General features: G+C 37.3%; 1 protein-coding gene across 3 annotated transcripts in view; it reads left to right on the top strand.

The window, feature by feature from the left end:
* Nucleotides 1-24582, top strand: part of LOC109430725 (steroid hormone receptor ERR2) — a 195570-nt gene that overhangs the window by 137104 nt on the left and 33884 nt on the right. The gene's annotated exons all lie outside the window — the stretch shown is intronic.

Raw genomic sequence — 24582 nt, 5'->3', positions numbered from 1 at the left:
TTTCTAGACATTACGCAGTAGAGCGATTCCAAGCAACAGCATCAAAATTAAGGAAAATTTTTAATTCATGATTTTCTATTGAACTGAAACTTTGCACAGTTTTTCAGTTCCATCTAAATCGCCATTTTTCGATATCAAATTTTTATTTAGAGCCACGACTAACTTTTCAAAAGGGTGTATGTGAAAATGGTTCAAAAATATTCAAAAATATGCACAGCAAAAACGGATTGTTCGATTGTTATGAATTTTTCAGCAAAGTTAGATAGCTGAATGGTGATTTCTAAGAAAATATACACTGTGAAAAAAAATCTATTTTATCATTGAAAAACATCTTTTTGTCACAAAAACTCAAATATCTCAAAACCCTATCTTTTTACCAACTTGAATTTTTTAGGGAAAACGGTCCATTGTATTAGCAATCTACCATAAAAATTTGGTGATGGTAAACTAATAAACAAAAAAGTTATAACATTTCAAAAATTTCACAATTTTTACATTTAGTAAAAAAAATTTTTCTGTGTAAATTATTTCGGCCGGAAATCGCGATTTGATGCTGATTTTATTGTTCAGCAAAGTTAGATAACTAAATGGCGATTCCTAAGAAAATATACACTGTGAAAAAAATCTTTTTTAACATTAAAAAATATCATTTTTGTCACAAAAACTCAAATATCTCAAAACCCTATCTTTTTACCAACGTAATTTTTTAGAGAAAACGGTCCATTGTGTATTAGCAATCTACCATGAAAATAAACAAAAAAGTTATGACAATTCAAACATTTCACAATTTTCACATTTAGTAATAATTTTTTTTAGTGTAAATTATTTCGGCCGGAAATTGAAGTTTGATGCTGATTTTATTGTTAATGACCTTGCGTGAGTAAAACAAGTTGTTTTTATTATATATTATATATACATATAATATAATATACTATGTACCGTAATGTTCCGATTTTATCACGCCGCGCATTAGTCGTTTATTCATTAATTTGCTGTTACATTTGAGGACAAGTGTTTTCCCTCTTCTTCAAGATGAATGTTGAAAGCGTGTTTTGCAACGTTAAAAATATTGAAATGGGTATAGATGTTGAAGAATATTACAGGGCATTTTTGAAAAGGGGCGTAATTAAATTGTTTAAACAGATGTCGCTGATGGCAATTTCTCAGTTGTTGTCGTTTTCGAACTTCCTGCGCCCTGCTTTACCGATGATATACAGATGGCTCGTTTGTCAAATTCTAGACGGCAGGACGTGCAAATGCGTAATTTTGTACACAATGTGGACATTTGGGCATAACCAGTCTCTTTCAGTTTATCTATGGTGCTTTCGGTGAGATTTCGTAACTCTTTTGAACATTTTTTTTCATCAAACGGTCTACAAGAGAGCGTTGAGTTGAAGACCTTTGAGAAAGCGACTGTTCATCTTGTTCGTTAGATTATAATAAACAAAATCACTTATTAATTTTAACTTACTTGTTTGGTGTTGGTGGCTGAAGAAAAAAAATACTATACAATTTTTAATATTCATAGCGGTAGTATTTTTTTGTTTTTTTTTTCGTGAGCATTGTCAGGTATGTATACAGACAAACAAACGTAACACTGGCGAAATTTTCATTGACCACGCCTTCAACGATCATTTTGAATCTTGGTTGTGGCTTTCATAACAAGAAGAGCGCCCATCGTTTTTCTTTGCGTTTGACGTTTCACACTAGAGCCTTCTGATGACGATATTGCACAACGCAGTGTTTCGTGAAACATTTCCACCAGGTGGTGATAGTGTGAACTGGGCGATGAATTTTCACTAAAATTGTTCTAGGCGTTTCGTCTGTTTGTCTGTGGTATGTACCTCTTATGCATTTGTTGTTGTTGAAGTTACTCGCATTCTTCCGATCATAAAGTCTGTTCTCTACACACTTAATTTTGATTACCGCACGGTGTGTCTGGTATAAGAAATTTATTACAAAAAAATAGGCATCGCTAATTTTTACGTTACGTGAAAGTTGACGCTACTAGCTTTCATTCAAGCCCAACATCGAAATATTCCATCGGGGGAACTTTTTCATACAAAAATTGGGTATGTTTGTTAAGTAGAAATAGGGATTAATTTGGAACCGTTCATTTTGTATGGGGAAAAACAGTATTCTGAAAAAGTTGTTCGAGATCCCTCGGTGGATTTTTTTGAGGGACCGTGCAAATGAAAGCTGGAAGTCTCTATTTTTGAATAGCGAAAAATTTGGCGATGCCCAATTTTTTGTTATAAACCTTTCCCATACACACGCCGTGTACCGAGTTCGGTAATTTTTTGACGAGATTAAAACTGCTGAGCACCGAACTCGTTCAGCAAAAATGCATTGTTTACCTTTTCCATACGATTTTGACAGTTGTTTTACTGAGCCTCAGTAAAATCGATTACCGAAACTACCGAGATCATACTGCTGTTATAATCTCGTCAAAAAAGTACCGAACAGGCAATTCAGAAATAAGTGTGTAAGAGGGATTTTTTTTGCGGATAAACTAGACGTATACGCGTATAAAAAAACTTTTATTATACAGCTTTTGTCTTAAAAATAAATTCAATTCCATTTTTCTTATAATCAACAGCTTTTCAACACTATCAAGGGATTTTTTCACCAGTCACGTACAATAAAAAGTATGACAATCTCAATATTTTTGATCACAACACTGGATCGCGTCTAAGTTTCAAATAGATACTATAGTAATTACGAATAATCAAACTAAAGTATCATGAAAACAACTTGTTTAATTCAGGCGGTAGCCTTTACAATAAAATCAGCATCAAAATATAATTCTCGAAATAATTTACACAGAAAAAAATTTTTTTTTGTTACTAAATGTAAAAATTGTGAAATGTTTGAAATGTCATAACTTTTTTGTTTATCAGTTTACCATCACCAAAATTTTATGGTAGATAGCTGATATAATGGGCTATTTCCCCTAAAAAATTGAAGTTGGTAAAAAGATAGGGTTTTGAGATATTTGAGTTTTTGTGACAAATATCATATTTTTTCAAAGTAGAAAAAGAAATTTTTTACAGTGTATATTTTCTAAGGAATCATCATTTAGTTATCTAACTTTGCTGAAAAATTTATAACAATCGAACAATCCGTTTTTGCTGTACAGCTTTTAGAATATTTTAGAACTATTTTCGCATACACCCTTTTGAAAAGTTAGTCGTGAGTGAATATGAAGGTTCAATATCAAAAAATGGCGATTTATATGAAATTGAAAAACTGTGCAAAGTTTCAGATATTTTTGAAATGGTCGCTCAGGATCGACTGACATGACTCCGTGGAATTCCTCAGTAAGAATATTTTGAAAGTTTCAAAAAGAAGCTTCCACTAGAATTTCGAAAGCATATTGATATTGCTCCCTTCTGGGTAAAGTCTCTCTAAACAAAAAAAAAAATGATGTCATTATAATTCAGTCGTTTCAAAGCTGTGGATTTAAATTTTTGTATTTATTGTGAACAACATGATTACATGAATGTTCCGTTTCGTTTTTGACACTATCCGATTTTGTCAACATGGAATCCTATTAATCCTGAATGTTTCCCTCAAGGAACTCCTGCAGGTTTATCAGAAGAAACTTGTGGAACTTGTGGAGGGTTACCAGAAATAACTTCTGGAAATTTTCATAAGAAACATCAGCAGGCCTCTTAGAAGGAACTGTTGAATGCTTTGTAGAAGGAACTCCTGGAGCATTCCCAAAAGCAACTCCTGAAGGAACCACAGTCAGAAACCCTAGAGAAATTCCATAGACGAAAAAAGGGAGTAAAATCTTTCGGAAGTGTTCAGAATCGAAGTTTCAGAAGGAACTCCAACTGCACAAATACCAAAACGAATTCCTGCGGACAGCCTTCAAAGAACTAGAGAAATTTTTGGAATTAGCATTAGTTTTAATTCACGTATAATAAGAAATTCTAAAGAATCGGGAGAACTCCTGTAGGAATTTTGGAACATCTGGGTGAATCTCAAAAGCAACTTTTAAGAGGATTTCTTGGTCAAAACCCAAAACGATTTTCTAAGTGAGTTCTGATTCCTGGTGGAATTCCTAAGCAATCCCGAAGAAACTCCAGAAGTAATTCAAAAAGGGTCATATGGGTTAGTCGGAGAAGGAACCCATGACAATATCTCAGGAGTTAGAAACTCTTTTATCAGAAAACTCCCATCGAATTCCAGTAGAAAATGATAACCAAGTGAAATTGAACGAGACAACCTCTAGAGGAATCCAAGAATAGGGCCCATATAGCCGAGGCGGTAAACGCACGGGTATTCAGCATGACCATGCTGAGGGTGACGGGTTCGATTCCCGGTCGGTCCAGGATCTTTTCGTAAAGGAAATTTCCTTGACTTCCTTGGGCATAGAGTATCTTCGTGCCTGCCACACGATATACACATGCAAAATGGTCATTGGCAGAGGAAGCTCTCAGTTAATAACTGTGGAAGTGCTCATAGAACACTAAGCTGAGAAGCAGGCTTTGTCCCAGTGAGGACGTTACGCCAAGAAGAGGAGAGAGGAGGAATCCAAGAAGAAACTTCTTTGGGAAACCTAAAAGTAGTACCGGAGAAATTCCAAGTGATTGCATAGATTTTTTTAAGATTTCATAAAAGTATTTCTGAAGACACTTCTATAGAAATGGGTACCTGAAGAAATCACAGAGGATAGGAGGAATCCTGGGTAGATTATCCTTTACAGAATGTTGAGGCACACTGATGGTGTAAATGGTCTCTCGAGCAACCTGTTCGGCTTCCGGGAAGGGAAGGCATCCGTAGATGCAGTTCTGTCGGTTACAAAGACAGCTGAGATAGTGCTCCAGCGTAAGAGAAGGGGGATTCGCTACTGTGCTGTAGTGACTCTGGATGTAACGAGCGCATTTAATAGTGTCAGTTCGCGGCTATTGCCGATGCACTGCTGCGTCTTGGGATTTCCGGGTACCTGTACTAGATTCTCGGAAGTTACTAGTTACGTAGTTACTAGCTTAAATATTAACCCACGGATTACAAATTTTTAAGGATGCTTCTTAGAAGTCAATGACGATTTTATCCATTGTTTTCTTTGCATTTTTTCAAACAAAATCCATAAAACTCAACAGTGGAAGTAACTCACCGGAAATTTTGGAAATATCCAACCTGAAATACGCCATTGTTGTTTTTAACTTTTAAAAACTGTTTCGATAATATCTCTTGCTGACGTCTTTCCAATTGTAATAACCAAAGATACTCATCTTAGTTAATAAGCCGACGAGCCTCCACCCAGACTTGGCCGGCGACAATGATGAATGAATATGAGCACCCGTATGTATCACTCGTAAGAGTGCAACGATCTTGTTAAAAAAGTGCATTATCATACATAACTACTTTTAATATGTCTGCCGTTTCCAAAAGTGCACGGTTTTTTGTACGTAAGTATGTACATCTGCATACTTAAGACTGCATCAGTAGTGCCGACTCATCACCTCACTGAATGATTTTTCAAAGTCTTATGCTTTTTAAATGCGGGCCACCTCAGTGGTCCTTTAAAGTGGTTCAAAAAAAAAATCGTTTTTGGAGGAAATACCCGCCAGTGCTCCGTTGCCACTAAGATGGTAATCTCAGGTTCTACTTCATATTTTAGAACAAAAGCTTATCATTTTTTGTACTCCTTTGTAGTGCATATGCTGATTGTTTTTCAGAATCTTCTGTGCGATAGAAAGCGAGATTTCCATCTTCAAAATTGCGAGGTGAATGTTAGATAGAGAGGGAAGATGGGAAAAATAACACGGCGTCCCGTATCACCTTAATAAGTTATCGATTTTTATCCAACTGGATAAAACAGTGATCCTCCAGCTTCCCATCAGGCAATAATGCTGCATAAAGCACCAAAGATAGCACACAGAAATCATGGTCCGTCGCATTACACCTTCCATGGAAATGTTAGCCCTCGAGCGATCACGCTTTGTATTTTGTACAACACACTGAAAAAATCTCGCTTTTTTATTCAGCATTAGCTTGGTGCTAGCGGTGGTTGCCCATCGCGCGACTTACGGAAGGTTAAAGAGAAGTAATAAGAGGCCGTCACTTTGTCGCAGTGCTCCGCAAGATCCGAATGGACTGAATAGTTTACCAGAAACCTTTATACAGTATTGTACTATTGTACATTGTCTATCGTTGCTTTAATAAGTCTAGTCTAGCTCAATCAGGGTACTGTTATGGTCTTCTTGTTTTCTTACCCTGCATTAAAGCTTTGATGCTGTGTTAAAAGATAGGTTGTCAGCTTGAGCCTCACGCTTGTACCACAGTAATGTTGGCTACAAAAAACATTGCCTTGGTGGGATAGGGAATATGCAGATATACGGTGTATTTAGTGCAATCATTACTTACATGCAAACTTAAGGTTGATTTAAAGTGGAAGTGAACAATTATAGAATCAAGTTAAGATTATACAGGTATAATCTTGGAGCATTCGCATAATTACCCATTTTCACTTTAAATCAACTTTAAGTTTGCTTGTAAAGTAATGATTGATCTAAGTACACCGTATACCTGCATGCAGTAAGGCTTCAGCATCGTGCTTACACAGTTAATCGCGTTCGGTAATTTTTACCGAAATCTCAACCGCTGAGCGTTCGGTAATGAATTTTTAACGAAATTCTGTAAAAAAATAACAAATTTCGGTAAAATGTTATCGTTTACCTGTCAAACTCTAACGAACTTCGGTAAACGTTGCTACATTTACCGAATTTTTCCTGTAAAACAAACTTAACGGTTGAGATTTCGGTAAAACGTTACCGAAGTCGGTGATTTTTTCTAACTGTGTACTTGGGCTGTCATATGCCGGCTTCTTGGAGTCGATGAGCAGGTGATGCATTGGGACTTGATCTGACGGCAGTTCTGGAGGATTTGCCGAACAATGAAGATCTCGTCCGTTGACGACCGACTATCGATGAAACCAGCTTGATAACTTCCCACGAAGTCATTCATTTTGAATGTCCGACAAGATGATCTGGAATAGGACTTTGTAGGTATTCAAAATACTGTTTTTTCGGAAAATCTGGCATTCCAAATGTTCTCAGGAATGGGACATTTTATCCCTTCCTTTAACTCCTCTGGTAGCTATTCGGTCTCCCAGATCTTGTCTTGACTTGAACCAGTGCAGACAGGTGGCCAACTTTTCTGGGCCCATCTTGATAGCTGTCATCTGCACTAGCTGCCCTCTGCCTTGGTTTCCCGTGACTACGTTCTCCGCGCCGTTCAAGTGCTAATCAAAGTGCTGCTTCAACCTCTAATCATCTCAGGTTTGACCGCCAACAGACTCCTGTCTTTATACTTGCACGTATAGGCTCCTTAATTGGAGGAATATTATTTGTCTTTTTCAAGATTTAATTCAGTCGTTCATATCGTTTCAAAGCTGTCGATTCAAATTTTTTGTATTTATTGTGAACAACATGATTACATGAATGTTCAGTTTCGCTTTTGACACTATCCGGTTTTGTCAACATGGAATCCTATTAATCCTGAATGTTTCCCTCAAGGAACTCCTGCAGGTTTATCAGAAGAAACTTGTGGAGGATCACCAGAAATAACTTCTGGAAACTTTCTATAAGAAACATGAGCAGGACTCTTAGAAGGAACTGTTGAATGCTTTGTAGAAGGAACTCCTGGAGCATTCCCAAAAGCAACTCCTGAAGGAACCACAGTTAGAAACCCTACAGAAATTCCATAGACGAATAAAGGGAGCAAAATCTTTCGGAAGTGTTCAGAATCGAAGTTTCAGAAGGAACTCCAACTGCACAAATACCAAAACGAATTCCTGCGGGCAGCCTTCAAAGAACTAGAGAAATTTTTGGATAAATTCCAGGAGTTCCTGAAAAAAAAAAACCAGTAGAAACTCCAATAATCCCAAAATGGCCTCCCGAAGAAATCTTAGGAAAACTTTTGAAGGAATCCCAGAAAGAAAGTCAGGGAGGACCCCAGAAGGAACTCTTAGAGAATTCTGAAGAATTAGCATTAGTTTTAATTCACGTATAATAAGAAATTCTAAAGAATCGGGGGAACTCCTGTAGGAATTTTGGAACATCTGGGTGAATCTCAAAAGCAACTTTTAAGAGGATTTCTTGGTCAAAACCCAAAACGATTTTCTAAGTGAGTTCTGATTCCTGGTGGAATTCCTAAGCAATCCCGAAGAAACTCTAGAAGTAATTCAAAAAGGTCATCTGGGTTAATCGGAGAAGGAACCCATGACAATATCTCAGGAGTCAGAAACTCTTTTATCAGAAAACTCCCATCGAATTCCAGTAGAAAATGATAACCAAGTGAAATTGAACGAGACAACCTCTAGAGGAATCTAAGAAGAAACTTCTTTGGGAAACCTAAAAGTAGTACCGGAGAAATTCCAAGTGATTGCATAGATTTTTTTTTAAGATTTCATAAAAGTATTTCTGAAGACACTTCTATAGAATTGGGTATCTGAAGAAATCACAGAGGATAGGAGGAATCCTGGGTAGATTATCCTCTACAGAATGTTGAGGCACACTGATGGTGTAAATGGTCTCTCGAGCAACCTGTTCGGCTTCCGGAAGGGGAAGGCATCCGTAGATGCAGTTCTGTCGGTTACAATGACAGCTGAGATAGCGCTCCAGCGTAAGAGAAGGGGGATTCGCTACTGTGCAGTAGTGACTCTGGATGTAACGAGCGCATTTAATAGTGTCAGTTCGCGGCTATTGCCGATGCACTGCTGCGTCTTGGGATACCCGGGTACCTGTACTAGATTCTCGGAAGTTACTAGTTACGTAGTTACTAGCTTAAATATTAACCCACGGATTACAAATTTTTAAGGATGTTTCTTAGAAGTCCATGACGATTTTATCCAGTGTTTTCTTTGCAAGTTTTCAAACAAAATCCATGAAACTCAACAGTGATAGTAACTCATCGGAAATTTTGGAAATATCCAACGTGAAATGCGCCATTGTTGTTTTTAACTTTTAAAAACTGTTTCGTTAATATCTCTTGCTGACGTCTTTCCAATTGTTATAACCAAGAATACTCATCTTAGTTAATAAGCCGACGAGCCTCCAGACTTGGCCGGCGACGATGATGAATGAATATGATCACTCTTTGTATTACTCGTAGGAGTGCAACGATCTTGTTAAAAAAGTGCATTATCATACATAACTACTTAATATATCTGCCGTTTCAAAAAGTGCACGGTTTTTTGCACGTAAGTGTGTACATCTGCATACTTAGGGGGTGTCCATTAATTACGTAAGGGAATTTTATCGATTTTTCGACACCCCCTCCCCCCCTTGTAAGACTTTTTGTATGAGAACCCAAAAAAAATTGTATGGCGCGTAAGATTTTTCAAACCCCCCCTCCCCCCAAAAACCCTTACGTAATTAATGGACAGCCCCTTAAGACTGCATCAGTAGTGCCGACTCATCACATCACTGAAAGATGGAATTATTTTAAAGATAAAACAACCAGTGTGTACACAACAGCAACAACACGCTAATTTTCAGAATCCCATAATTTTCTCGCTGCGAAACGTTAGGCTACTTATTTTAATAGTAATTTGTCCTTTCTTCAAGAATGACGCAAGATGCATTGAACTTAAGATGTTTTCGAGAATTTTTAGGTTTTTCCACTTTCTGAATTTAATCATTGGCGAATAAGAATGGCATTTTTATTTGAATACAGATAGGTAATGCATACACAAATCGAAAAAAGATTGTAACATATGATGCACATGATTGGAGCGTGGGATATCACAAAAGTTTACATATCATGTAAAAGTCATACATAAAATATCATGTAAACTTCGATTATATGTCATGTTATTCAGCATGACTCTTTGTGTTTACATAACATATAACACACATTTTCATGATATATCATGTAAACCATCATAACACTAAGTTTACATGACGTGTAAATCTCATTCTCTCATCTGTGTAGGGCATGCTTAACTTGTATTGTTACTGTAGATTTGTGTCGTTTGACGAAAAGTTCAATCTGGAGCACAGTGTCCAGCCCGTCAGAATTTGCGTTTTGACCGTTTCTTCATGACAGTAATCGGTCGAACAACTGGCAGAAAACGCTAACGGATGCATTGTGCAGGGGTATTATTGTTGCATGTACTACAAACGCACAGCTACGCAATGACCACAAATTTCGCAGTGTATATTACCTGCGTAATGTTTACAAAATCAGATAAAAATATCGCTATCACGCAGAAATTCCTAATTCTACGTCGATTTTCGCACAAAAACAACTTGTTCTGCACTGTTTTGACGTGCACAGCTTTGTTTATATGCATCATCAAGGTCTCCTCTATACACACCACCATGAGGGGGAGGCACAATTCACATTTTCTTTTTTCCTCACTGTAGAAGTGACTGATTTTAAATCGTTTCGTATCGGTTTTAGGAAAACAACAACAAACGGCCATCCGGTGTTTTTCACTCGCATGCCATCCATACCCCGTGCACGATTATCCTCCGTCGTGTTTGTCACGCTCGTTTCGTACGTAGGAAAATATTCAGGCACAGTTGTCGTCATCGCCGGCATCATCGGTATTATTTTCCACGTATTCGCACGTCATTGCTCTTGACGGGGGAAAGTGTGTTTTTCTTTCCTAACGTACGCACAAAATTGAACCGTGTACCGTGTTTTTGATTAACGCAGATTGATATAGAACAATTGCCTCGTGTGAAAGATTCCTTACGAGGTGTGTGTTTTTCGACACAGAAAGGTAGCAATGTGCGTGTGCATTGCTAGTTTTAAGGCGATACATCAAGAAATCCCATTGCAATTTTGGATACAAAGTTTAGAGGCACAAATCTGACGAACGAAGCCTCGAACCAAGTCGCACATGTTTATGCTGGCTTTGCTGATTTGCCAGAAGAAGCAGGTTTCCAAATCGAGCACATTTGTTTACGAATTTTCAAGAATGGTGCTCTTGTAAACGTGAGCAGGAGTCCAAGTCGGCCATTGAGGCAGCCATATTTGTATTCTCTGATGTTTTTCCTTAAGCATTTTATGTTGTATGCTCATATAACAATATAGTGTACAAAGAAATAATCAGAAATATCTCACATAGTTCCATCACAGAGAACAGACGAACATGCTCGAACAAAATTGCTTGAAAATCTTGTGTAAAGAAAAAAACAAGCTCAGTAACGACCAGGGATGGGAACACTCAGTTGCAGAGAGTTACACTCACTTGATGTTTTCTCAGCTCAGAAGCGTGCAATCAAGAAATGGTGTATGGACGACTTTTGTCTTGTGGTTTTGTCTAAAAGTTTGCCGAATAAAGTAGGTGTCGCAGACGCATATCAAAGTCGTGATAGAGCTGTGAAAGCGACTCTCCACGAGGTGAGTGTAATTTACATTCACCTCGTGGAGAGTTGCCTTCGCAGCTCCTTCACGACTTCGGTATGCGTGTGCGACCCCTACTCTATTCGGCAAACTTTGAGACAAAACCACAAGGCAAAAGTCGTCCATACACCATTTCAGTAACAAATTTTGAAAACGACGTATAATCAATGCTACACCATTGATTATACGTCGTTTTCAAAATTTGTTACTGATTTCTTGATTGCACGCTTCTGAGCTGAGAAAACATCAAGTGAGTGTAACTCTCTGGAAGTGAGTGTTCCCATCCTTGGTAACGACATCGACGGTGACTTTCCCACTCAAAAATTTGTTTTGACACCATGATGGCGCATTCTGAAGAAATATTTCACTAGCGCACCTTCAAATTTTCCTACTCAGATTCTGAGCTGTATTTGCTTAAATGACAAGATGTTTATGATTCTTTCATTAATCCAGCAACAAAATTTAAGCGACCCATTGATAATAAGTTTCATTATTTTCAATAAGAAACAAGTTGAACAAGAATTCAATTAATGTTTTCCAAGTAAAATCAACACATTCTCTTGGTGGAATTATACTAGGGTGCACACTTGGTGACACTAGCGCCAAAAGCTAAAACAACGGCAAATTTGTACCCCGATTCGAAATTTGACAGCGCCGCGTAATGGCCACATTCCCAGTTATTTCAAAACAACCGCTGCAATGCTTTACACAACTGCACTACATGAGCTTGGACGTCTGTTCTCTGTGACTATATTGTTATATGAGCATACATCTTTCGAATATTTGCTATTTTTACCATCAAATCATCACCCGAATAAAACGATATCATACGGCTGTGATACAGTCAATCATTTTCTGATTATTCGTGGAATCATAAAATGGATCATAAACTGATGATTATGTGAATGATATTAATGATAACAGGAATCATATCCGGAGTTTGAATGATAGACCGAATGGGTTGTTAAGTATCGTTACCATTCAAAAACGACTATTTTCTCGAACAAAAATTTCATCAAATTATACACGTTATAATCACTTTATCATTGATTTTATGATACCGTAAACCGGGGTCAAATTGATCAGCGGGGTGAAATTGATCCATCAGGGACTACATTGTAGTTCCATTCCAGCAACTTCTATACGTCGTTATGATCATAAAATTCTTACTTCATTCAGTACATGGATGCCTAGAGATGAGTGTGCACTTTTCAGTTTATAGAAAAAGTTAATCTTACATTACTTTTTTAAAGGTTTTTAAGTGTGTGTTATTACTTAGATGAAACATTTGGTACTAAACAATCAGTTGCCACTAGTATTACCTGTAAACTTTCTGTGTTAACATTTTTATGGAACCTTTATTGTGATGTTATGTACCTATTCTAGACAAGAATCAGTTATTAAACTGTTGTATTTTGTTTAAAAAGTCATTTTATGTGGCTGAAATCGCTTATTTCATAAGAAATTGCCTACCTTCAGGCGTTTAAAAGTCAATTTCAAAAGTTAAATTAGCCTTTTAACAGCCAAATTCACAAATTGTAAGAGTTTTGACGCGTTATTCGTGTTCAGAAGGTCATAATTAAGTGGATAAGGCGATTTAGAATGTAAACTGATGTGTTATTGTATGCTGATCAATTTCACCCCAAAATGATAATTTCCATTTTTTAGGGTTTGAAGTTATTTAACTTTATGTTAAAATTTGTTGAACCAAAATTGTGCCACGCAGCTTTTTAGAGGTCCACCCAGTACTGGTTTTTCATAAATTCTTTTGACAGTATTTGGATTCGTACTCACGTTATCAGCAAAAGGTGTTTTAAAGTGATCAATTTGACCCCAGTTTACGGTACACTGAATAATAAAAACAAAAACTGAAATATTTCACAGTTCTGCCTTACCGACTTTAAAAATTATACACCCCTGCAGATCCTTCTACTGTCAAAGTTTGTGATGTTATCTGTTGTGTTTATTTCTGTGCCTCCTGGAAGTCTTTTTTTGTTCACGGTTGGGAATCGAACTACTGCTGCTGCTGCTGCTGCTGGGCGGCTTCGTTTATTCTTGCGATGCGTTTCTCGTTTGACCACATCGGCAATGTGCTCGCGGGTGGTTTGAAATCAGTTTTGTGAAAGCTGAAAATCGCTATGCAGAAACGACCTGTCCTAGGTCTCAATGCTCGTCTCAATGTGTGTCATCGCGAAACAACCGTTTCCTACAAGGTACGTTATTCTAATACTTACGACCTATCAATGAGGAATGCGTGCTCTCTCCTACGCTAATTTTCATGGCAGTATCATTATAGTGCAAAAAGTTAGTTGCCAGACAGTAGCCAATGCACAGGTGTGGCATAATCGGGGGAAATATGCTGCAGTGCGTTACATTGCAATGCTTTTCCGTGTCAATATTTACGATATTTCGCATGCGCTCCGGATTTAGGATTCTACAACTTTTCTGTATCCTTCTAACCAAACTCTTACTCACAAGCTTTCTCCTTATAAGCACACAGAAATCGAAAAATGTAGGAAAATCGAATTATTTAAAATTGTATACTTATCATTAGGTGTGTCATAATCATTTGTGCTATGATATATCAAAAATATTGAATGATCTCGTTTTTAAAGTTTGCATCATCTGATCATTGAGCAATGATTACTTCTATGCAAGCTTGCTATTTGATGAAAACATTCGCGAAATGATGCGATTTGCTTTCGACAACGAATACGTTTTCACCCATCCTCGCTTTATTCAATCAACCTCCCATACGAGTAGCACACGAACGGACTCAACACTAATCAGCATAGTTGACTCTTCCTTTTCGCCGTTGAGCCGTTGCGTTCTAGCCAAGCAACTCTTTTCATCGCTTTCGATGCTTTTCGACAGCTTATCGCGAAGCATCGTTGGCTGGAAGCTTTATTAGTATGGTATCGGTACATGCGCATGTTGCTTCTGTGTGCGTGTCGAGCGTTCATGCCGTAGTTTCGCAAACCAACCTATTCGGTATGGTTCGGCTGTTCGGGCGAGCGTGTGATGGCCCAGTCAGATGTGTGCAAAATCGTTTGTGATTTACATCATGTTCGTTTTGCCACCTCTTTGCTGCTGGTCATCGCTGATCAGTGCACAGTTCAATCGCACCCGATAAATATACAGTTGATGAGTTGTGATGAGCACTAGTGAGGTGATCATTTGCATCATTGCTTCTATGATTATCATTCAGTGAATTCAAACCTTATAATATGCACGATACCACGAATTGTAAAAATCTATTCGGGCAATCGCCTCATACGCATCAGCTCATACACGCTTTTCTGGTTGAAAATTGGATTTATACAATAAAAATGTTTGCAAGGAATTGGCCAGATGTTAGGAGATATTAAACGTAATATAGAATTAGAAAACCATGGAAATATTGTAGTAAAAATATTTAAAAAATAATACAAAATTGTCTCAACAAAATGATATAATTAAACGAGCTCACCAATTCTCATTGATTGCTCATTCATTGCTCTATCTTGATGATTGAGCGGCTATAACGTCTTATTTGACACTTTAAACCATCTTCCCCTGAAAGGAACATTATCCGAACACCACATAGAGGAACAAAGCCCAAAATGCCAAGATGGGGTAAAATGGCCCAACTCATAAAATCATTCCTGGATGGGACTTGATTATTGGTATATGTAAATGGTGTCAAGATATGTTTGCATCAAACATTCTTCTAGAAGCTACACAGAAAAAAATATGTAATTAAAATTCAGCGAGAAATCATGCACATAAAGGGAATGCTAGAGTTAGTGCATATTTACATGAGATATAATGTAAAATTACATTACCATCGTGTAAATTTCCGCCAACCATCGCGTAAACCATCATGGACTCCAACCGGTTACGTGACTATTAGCGGAAATTTACACGATTGTAACGTAATTTTACATGATATCTCATGTAAATATGCACTAACTTTGGCATTCCCTTTATGTGCATGATTTCTCGCTGAATTTTACATGAATATTTTTTTCTGTGTAGGCCACCAAACCCACGAAAAATCCTTTGATTTCCCAATGAAAATTGGCAACTTCCGGTTTTTCGTGCTTGCAATTAAGGTTTTCTGGTGATTTTATTACCAGCCAAGTGTTTCCAACGAGATTGAGACACGCATGGAGACGCATGGTTATGGATGTCTAAGCTTTCCATGTTAGGGGTCATTCAAATATTACGATCATCGTTTTGCGGGGATGGGGGTTACACTCCATTTATTGAGTATACGAAAAAAGCGGGACAGAGGGGGGAAAATGAGTCGGAAATGCCTGAAAACTGATGGACGTAATTTTTGAATGTTTTACCCCATCTTTTACCATCTTACCCCATGGCAGATGGTCGTTTTGCACCACTTCCGTTTTACGAATCAGTTTTTAAAATCGCTGAAAATCGATGAAAATGCAATAGTTTTGTGAATATTTTTGCTGAGGTATCGAGCAAATATTGTCTAGTTGCTGTTACCACTTTGGAAGCCTAACAAATGAGGCTAATTATCATTGAAAACGATGAAAGTTTGAAAAATGGCATTTTACCCCACTTGACCCTACGATTTACGTTGAGTGGTTGTAGGTAGTTATAAACCGAGAAAACCAAAAACACGAAACAACAAACAACATAATAAGAATCCAAGTTGTTTTCCACTCTCTCCGCTTAATTTTCTCTCGCGTATTTTTTCCCTCGATGATGATGATCGATGGCTCTCTCTCCCATTTCTACCGCAAACGGTGCTGATGATCATCACTATGATGATGATGACTGGCCGACACTCAGCCGATGATGGCATCCACACCGCGTGCCACACGACCGACCGACGCGGTGACGGCGCGACGACGCTAGTTTGCCTTGAACTTGGCCGAGATATAATGCTTTTTTTTCTCTCCAACGCCCTTTCTCGCTTTCACGCGCGAGTTTGGGCGAGTCGGCTTTCTCTTTCGCCCGTTGTTGATAAATATAAAAATTGCCATTCCGTCCGTCCAAACCACGTAATGAGGGGAAATATATGGATCGTTTTCGTCGGCAGCGTTGATTAGGATTACGTATGAGCATGAGTATCTGATGACAAGGGGGGTGGAAATGAATTGGAAGCGATATGATTTTGTTTAACAAACTGAATGCAGTTTTCCGTTTGTTTTGGGGGAACGTGGACCGAGATGCACTTAGTGCTATTGAGAGGATATGGTATATTGTTATTGAACGGTAACTTGAAACAATGAAACATATTTAATGGGAGCAGTAGGCACTTATGCGAGGTATGCACTTCAAACGGAATCGCTCGAGTAATTTTCGTTCAGTGCATTATTTTTCCGTGACCGGAATGGTCAAGGAATTTAACACAGCAAGCTCCATTTGATCTGACGTTTCGTTTCAGCTCCGTACTAGGAACCGGAATAAAACGACGCTTTCTCATTTCTTGAGCGATTCCTTGCCTGAATTTCCCACGCATCGAGATAGGCCAAGAAATTTCTTGTGATCTGCATAGGTACTACCCATTAGATGAAAAATATAACGATCAAAATTATAATTTATGCTTGCATAAAACATCCTTCTAGAGGCCATGCAGGCAAACCTACGTAAATTCTTTTGATTTTCTAGTGAAAGTTGCAACTCCCGGGTTTTCTTGCTTGCAATTAAGGAAAAAATAAAATTGGTGCAGCTGAAAAATGCAGTTCTCTCACACATGTTAAACTTAATACACAGACAAACAGACGTAACACTCTGATAATTTCCATCGTACACCGATTTAACGGTCTTTTCCAAAATTTGATAGTTTGGTCAACTGCCCAACCGTGGCGCTCGCATAGTTTTTGTTTGAGCTCACTACCGCTACCTAGTTGGTGGTCGGCCAAACATAGTCCTTTTAACATTGGGCGTATATGTTTCCGTGACTATGATTTGAATTGAACAATGTTCGAAGTGTTACGTCTGTTTGTCTGTGCTTAATATGTATAACTCGAAAACGATCAGTCAATTCTATATGCCCATAGAAATACGCTCGCTGACCATTTTCCAAAACCGAAAAACTGCTTTTTTGTTTTTGAAATACACACCAAACTGAGTTGCACGGCTTACTGTTATGAGCCTGTTTTAACCTTCGAGGACGCGCGCCATCAAGCTACCGAAACTGCACTGCGCTCACGCTGTATATGAAGAGCGAGGTTTTTTGGTAGTGTTGCACTTTATACAACAGCGCGCGCGCTGAAGGGTTAAGCAGATTGATAAATGCATGGAGCCACATGGTTATTGGTGCCTTCACTACACTCAACCAAACAATCTTCATAAATAGCTTATGATTTTTGCCAAAATTTTAATTATATGAATGTTATAAGAATACCTTATGAAAAGTAGTTTTGACCTAACCCCTACAACATTTTGATTATAATTTGGAATGGATATGAATATTTTAGTACCGAATACTTGTACCGGGCCACCCTAATCGTTTGGCTTCTTTGATAGGTGGGATTTGTTGATTTGGTACATCTTACACCGCAACGTACCGTTCTTACGTGATCTATCCACGTTACGCACGGTGTGTTTATAGAGCAACTTTAAAACAAAAAAATAAGTGAGTCTGAAATTTTGCCCAATGACACTTTGGGCTATTCCCTTCAATTTGCTGGGTCGGTGGAAAACATCCATCGGAGGGTCTAGAACAAAAATGTTTTTTTGAAGGTTTTTCATGCAAAAACTGTTAAAAGCGCATATTGTAAATTATTGCATCTCCTACAAATAGTCACAACTCTTTTGTCTTTGAAAATAGAACCATACAATTTTCAGGCGTTTCGAAGTAGTATGCGTAGATGACTGTGTGAAAATTTCATTGAAATTTGTTGAATGGTTTTCAAATAATAGCAGAACTATCAAACGCATTCCAAAATACTAAGCTTAGTAGCAAAAGTTCAACCAAATATCTATATTTTTTATATAATATTACATGAAAAATATTTAATTCTAAGCACCTTGAGTCATTATGATGGCGGTACTGTGAAAACTTGTTTTTCAAATGATGAACAGATACATAGTCAAATACATGGAAGGAAAACACACACACTGCCATTATGTAGCTTTTTACTAAAGTATTAAATATTTATTTCAAGAACGTGGTTTTGCGTATACATGTTCATTTTTTTCATTTTTAATGATTTAGGTCTTATCTAAGTATCAAAATGCAAGCGAAAGGCTTTAGGAGAGCGTGGCGCATTAATTTGGATTACAAAACAAACTGTTTATTTTTTCGAAAGATAAATATAGTTTTATGTTGAAAATATTCTACTAGTAAAAGACGCCCTAACAATGATAAATAACTCTTCCTCATGCTAGGAGCTTTCAAATTACACAGAAAATATTTTTGAGACATCATATGCAAATCGATAAGACTATTTAAATCATTGTTATCAAATTGTTTTTCTTAGGCTTTATGCTGAACAGCCTAATTTTCATGCTTAATGTAGAAACATTTTCGATAAGTACTCCTTTCTTTCAAATTTTCTTTCAGTACTTATTATCAGTTATTTGTTAATTAAAGGTGACATAAGCTACAAGCATCATATTACTATTAAATTCAAAGACAAACTTAAGTTTAGGTCCAACAGCTACGTCAAATATCGTGGAATAATCCGGAAACTATGTTTAGTACCGTAAAGTTGCTCTAGATCGAATATTGCCCAACTGAATTCTGTTTTGAATTCAGTTCTCGTATATTGTGTCCTTCGAGAACTTGGTTTAATGTAGAATCATACCAACAACTTCAATGTTATAGTGAGGTCTTTAACAGAGTTAACTTGTTTTTATTCTTTGACTAAGGTGACATACTATTTAATTTTGAGCTTGTAAACATTAATTGTATTAATGTTTGTATCAACGGTACGCAATCTCGTCACTTTTCCATCACTTCAGGCGTGCCTCAAGGCAGTGTCCTAGGACCTTTAATTTTTGTGTTGTTCGTGAATGATCTATGCTATCGGCTGAAATCTGAGAAAGTTTTGTTTGCTGACGACCTTAAGTTGTACAGGACTATTTCGTCGCTCGTTGATTGCTGCGCGCTTCAGACCGATGCTAACGAGATTCAGCTGTGGTGTTTAGAAAACGGGATGAAACTGAACACCAAAAAATGCAAGTGCATCACATTCACCCGGCGTTCCTCAAGCATTCAATTTGAGTACGCAATTGGCCCGGATATTTTGGAACGTGTTGAATCTATTCGAGATCTAGGAGTCACCATCGACTCCAAACTGCAGTTCAACGATCACATTAGCATAACGACTGCGAAAGGATTTGCTGCTCTAGGATTCGTTCGTCGCTGCACCCATAAATTCCGAGATATTTATGCGATGAAAACGCTTTACTGTTCGCTCGTTCGAAGCGTTTTGGAATACGCTGTTTGCGTGTGGTCTCCCCATCACACTACGCAGATCATCCGAATGGAGAGAGTCCAACGCTGCTTCATTCGGTACGCGTTACGTCAACTGCCCTGGTCCAATCCTGGAGACCTTCCTGACTATGGTAGTCGCTGCGCCCTGATAGCATTAGAGACGCTCTCTTCTAGACGCAAGAATTTGCAAAGATTGTTTATATTTGATCTGTTAGTAGGCAACATTAACTGTCCGTCTTTGTTAGAAAATGTGTCTTTGTATGCTCCTTCCCGACTTTTACGTGACCGTGACCTTCTGTTTGTTAGATTTTATAGGACATGCTACGGCATCAATAATCCATTAGACAAATGTATTCGTGCTTTTAATAGTGTTTGTGCTCTGTTCGATTTTCATATTTCAAAGTTTGTCTTTAAAAATAGGATTAGGAACTTAGATTAATATGCAGTCTGGGGAATTTGTATTACAATTCAAGACGGTGATAAATAAATAAATAAAATAAAAATAAATTCCAAAATAATTCAGTTTCTGTACTCTTTCCTCGAAACAGAGGTGTTGCCCAATCCTCGAGTGCTTTTCTTGGCTTATCAGATTCAGATAACATTCAAATATTTTTTAGGGAAGGCCGACATGCTCAGCAATTATGATAATTTCGTTTATTATAGGATTCGTAATAGAGGCATACTTGTATTTACTTGTGAACATGTATACGCAAAACCACGTTCTTGAAATAAATAATTAACACTCCAAATACCGTGATAAAAAACTTTACGCGGAATACCGTGATCAGAAAAAAGTGGGAACTTTTATTTTGAGCAGCCCGTTCTCAGCCGCCTGTGAACCGATTTTCAATTTTCTTTCAGAAATCTTCGACCCAACATGTCTACTTTTATTTCATACAAAATTCATGTTTTTAGGGATGCTTAGTTTTCCTCCAGAATAGCGTGAGTGAGGAACGTTTTTAAAAAACCTCATAATTTTGAATTAGTATGCTAAATTTTATCGGTTATCACGAAAAATGACTAGAAATCGGCATATATTTTGAAAAGGCATAATGTAGAGGTAGTATAAGATTTGCATAGCTATCTTGAACATCCCTAGTCACAAATGAACACGGCTCTCGGCCGGAAAATACTCCAGTGCCCATGATAAGCATCCTAGAGAGTTGAAGCCTTCAGCAAAGTGTTATATATTGACTGGTACTACACTTAAAGGTCTCAATTTTTTATCTAGATCTGCTGTAATTGATCTAGATAAGTTTTATTTTTCTATATGACTCTCTAGAACTCTCGAAATTCATCCTAGATGATTGAAGTCTTCGGGAAAGTTCTCTGGATCGGTTAGTACTACACTTTTACGTCTTCGGTTTTTATCTAGATCAGCTGTAATTGATCTAGACAAGTTTTTTTCTTCTATATGACTCACAAGAATTCTCGATATGAATCCTAGATGATTGAAGCCTTCGGTAAAGATCTCTGGATTGGTCAGTACTCCACTTTTCCGTCTTCTGTTTTGATCTAGATCTGCTGTAGTTGCTTGTAGTTTTCATAACAGAATGAGTTATAAAATTCGCCGTTTAGGTGTTAAAATAACAAAAATTATAACTAAAATTGCTCTAGCCATAACATAATTATAACAGGTCTTTAAACAATTATAACAAGCTTATAACAAAATGAGGTATAAAAAATCAAGAAAGGAAAATCAAATTATATCACATGTTGTTATAAAGCAGTTATAAATAAATTGGGTAAAAATTAAGTAGTGTAAAAATTAATTTATTTTTGGGTAATCAATTTTTAGAGTGACATTTTATTTTTAGTAAAAAGTTACTGGCATCAAAAAACTTCTCCACATAGTATACATAAAACCCAGGCATTCGAACCTAGGACGGCTAGAACCAAGAGCAGGAGCTCGTCGTTTTTACCAGTGAGGCCATCGCAGCACTTGAAGTGAGGGCCGATATAAACTGAAATGATTCTTCATTTTGGTAGCTCCATTATAAATAGACTCGCTCCAACATACCGGAACGGGAAAGTATGACGTCACCATATCCAGTTATGGCGTCACCATGCACATTACTATAGCCCATTTAGTCCCTCAGCTTCAATGTCGTGTGCGCTTGTTGTGCACTAGAGCCAGCGTTTACTTCTTCGGAGCTGGAGCCCACATCGCTGTACCTACGCGAATGGACGTCACCCGAAACTGTTCCTAATACAGTTGATAGCAATTATATCTTCGTGTTATTAACTAAGTTGAACAGATAGCTAATGACTTTCAAATAGTGAAAAATGTGGAACTAAGCACTAGTTGCGCCAGCGTTTATTTAAATGTTTAAAGCGTTTTTTTGGCATGTCTTATTTCATTATTATTTAATGATATTCCTTCTGCAAAGTTGTTCAGTAGTATTATGGCGCTTAAGTAATGAATGTTTCGGTAGGAATATTCACCACAAATTCTTGCAGGAATATTTCCTTGGAGGAATTCATGAATGAATTTTTAAAAAGATAGAAAAAAGTCTTTCCACAATGAGTAATTGGTGTAATTGTCGATAAAATTTGTAAAGAAACCTTTTGATAAATACTTGAAGTAATTTGTTTTCGAACACAGCGCGTTCAGGAAATCCAAAGGGACATCAAAACACTTCGTTTCGCTGTTGAACTGAATATTTTATTAACTTTAACAAAACAACTTCACTTCATTTGCTAATACATAACTATTTCGATCGGCAGATATGCATTAGTGTGGGACACGCTTGTATGAACAAAATAAATCCTCGCTTCAGTCGACTTTTTAGATCCCATTTAGGCCCCATATGAACTGTACAAAATTTCAGCGCAATCGGTGAAACTATAATTTAGCGCAAGCGGTTCAAAGTTTTCATAGGGTTTACTATGGGAAAAGTTACATTTTCAAACAAAAAATCCCAGAGGTCGCCCTTTGTCTCCTTAATTCAAATCGATCAATGTTTCTTGTAGAAAAAACATTTACGAAACTTTCCTTCGAAGACCGCAAAACGATTGGATGCTTGTGGAAAAAGTTATTGATTTATTACCGATTAGTGATCCAACGAACGGCTTTTTGTTTTGTTTTATCAGCAGCACTGCTGGCTGCCGTTGTTGCATGGGGTGGCGGGAGGCATCACCACCCCCAGAAACAGCAGCAGCTACAGTGCTGCTAATAAAACGAAACAAAAAGCCGTTCGTTCTATCACTGATCGGTAATAAATCTATAACTTTTTCCACAAACATCCAATCGTTTTGCGGTCTTCGAAGGAAAGTTTCATAAATGATTTTTCTACAAGAAGCATTGATCGGTTTGAATTATGGGGACAAGGGGCGACCTCTGGGATTTTTTATCTGAAAGTGTAACTTTTCCCATAGTAAATCCTATGAAAACTTTGAACCACTTGCGCTAAATTATAGTTTCACCGATTGCGCTGAAATTTTGTACAGTTCATATGGGACCTAAATGGAATCAAAAAAGTCGACTGGAGCGAGAATTTGATATTTGTCCCATACTAATATGCATACACAGATTATCTTTGCGGAAAAAAGCTGTAGTTATTTGTAGTGATATTCACAACAGAGACGAAATGACCACATAGTAAGAAATTCCGGAGAAATTGGAATTGGATTGAAAAGTTTAACTTTAAAACTAGAACTTAATTAATTACTGAGATCCTTCAGAATTTCTGATGGATTTTCCCTGATGGAGAATCCTTTAAGGAATTTTTGATGTATAGGCTGAAGTTATTTGCTAAGAATGTCTTAAAGAATCTCCCTTTTGGATTCTCTGAAGAAATTCTCAAGGGACGAAATGTATGTTGGATTTTAAACTTAAGTTAAACCTTGCGGGAAATCCCTATCACGAATGATCTGTATACTGTACAATTGAATTCATAGTAATAGTTTAAGTTGAGAGCTCCGACAGATCAAAGGCGACGTGAGCTGGTCGGTGAAATATAACTGGTGAATTGGAATGTGTGTTTGTGTACTATGATCAGAGATGATGGTTCATGGGAGTCGTTTACTTGGGATCTCAACATGTATATCAACTTATCTTCAAACAAATCCTTGGGGCAAAGTTCTTTGAAGAATTCAAAAAGGAGGTCATGGAGGAATTGTTGAAGAATTACTTAGAGGATTACCCGGAAGAATACGTGGAGGAATTTCTTATGGTTTTTTTTGCAGAAATTCCTGGAGGAAACCTTTGAAAATTTTTGGGAAAAATCTCTAGAGTAATTTTTTGCAGGAATCATCGGAAGTCTTTCTTAAGAAATCCTTGGAGAAGCTGAAGAATTCTCCAACCACAATTTCTAGAGGAACTCTAGGGGAAATCTATTTAAGAACTTTTGGAGAAATATTTGAATATTTGACTGCACAATCGTCAGTAAGAATTCACGTAGGAATCGTTGAGAAAACTCTAGGAGAAATCTCTGGAAGAACTTCTAGTGAGCTCCCTAGAAGACCTACAAGAGAAATACTTTTAATATCTCTAGAAATATTCCCTGAAAGTTCTCCGTAGCCATCCATAATAAATATTCAACCTGTAAGACATGTACAAAATCCTGTAAACAAATGTAAACGCCGCAGTTGAATTACATATAACATTTTCCACTTGAGAGCGAAGGACTTCTCGACAACTTCGCTGATGAGGACAGCAGAATAAAGAGATTTAACATATCAAATAGCTCGTAGTAGTGAAATTGTGCATACAATTTTACACCATTCGAGAATTTCAAGAATCATGGACAACTATGCTGTACATACGAACTGTGCAGGTGATCTGGATCATGATAAGAAACGTTTGAAATTAC

Source organism: Aedes albopictus, chromosome 1, assembly GCF_035046485.1.
Source record: "Aedes albopictus strain Foshan chromosome 1, AalbF5, whole genome shotgun sequence".
Lineage (NCBI taxonomy): Eukaryota > Metazoa > Arthropoda > Insecta > Diptera > Culicidae > Aedes > Aedes albopictus.
This window is presented reverse-complemented; position numbering and strand designations above follow the sequence as displayed.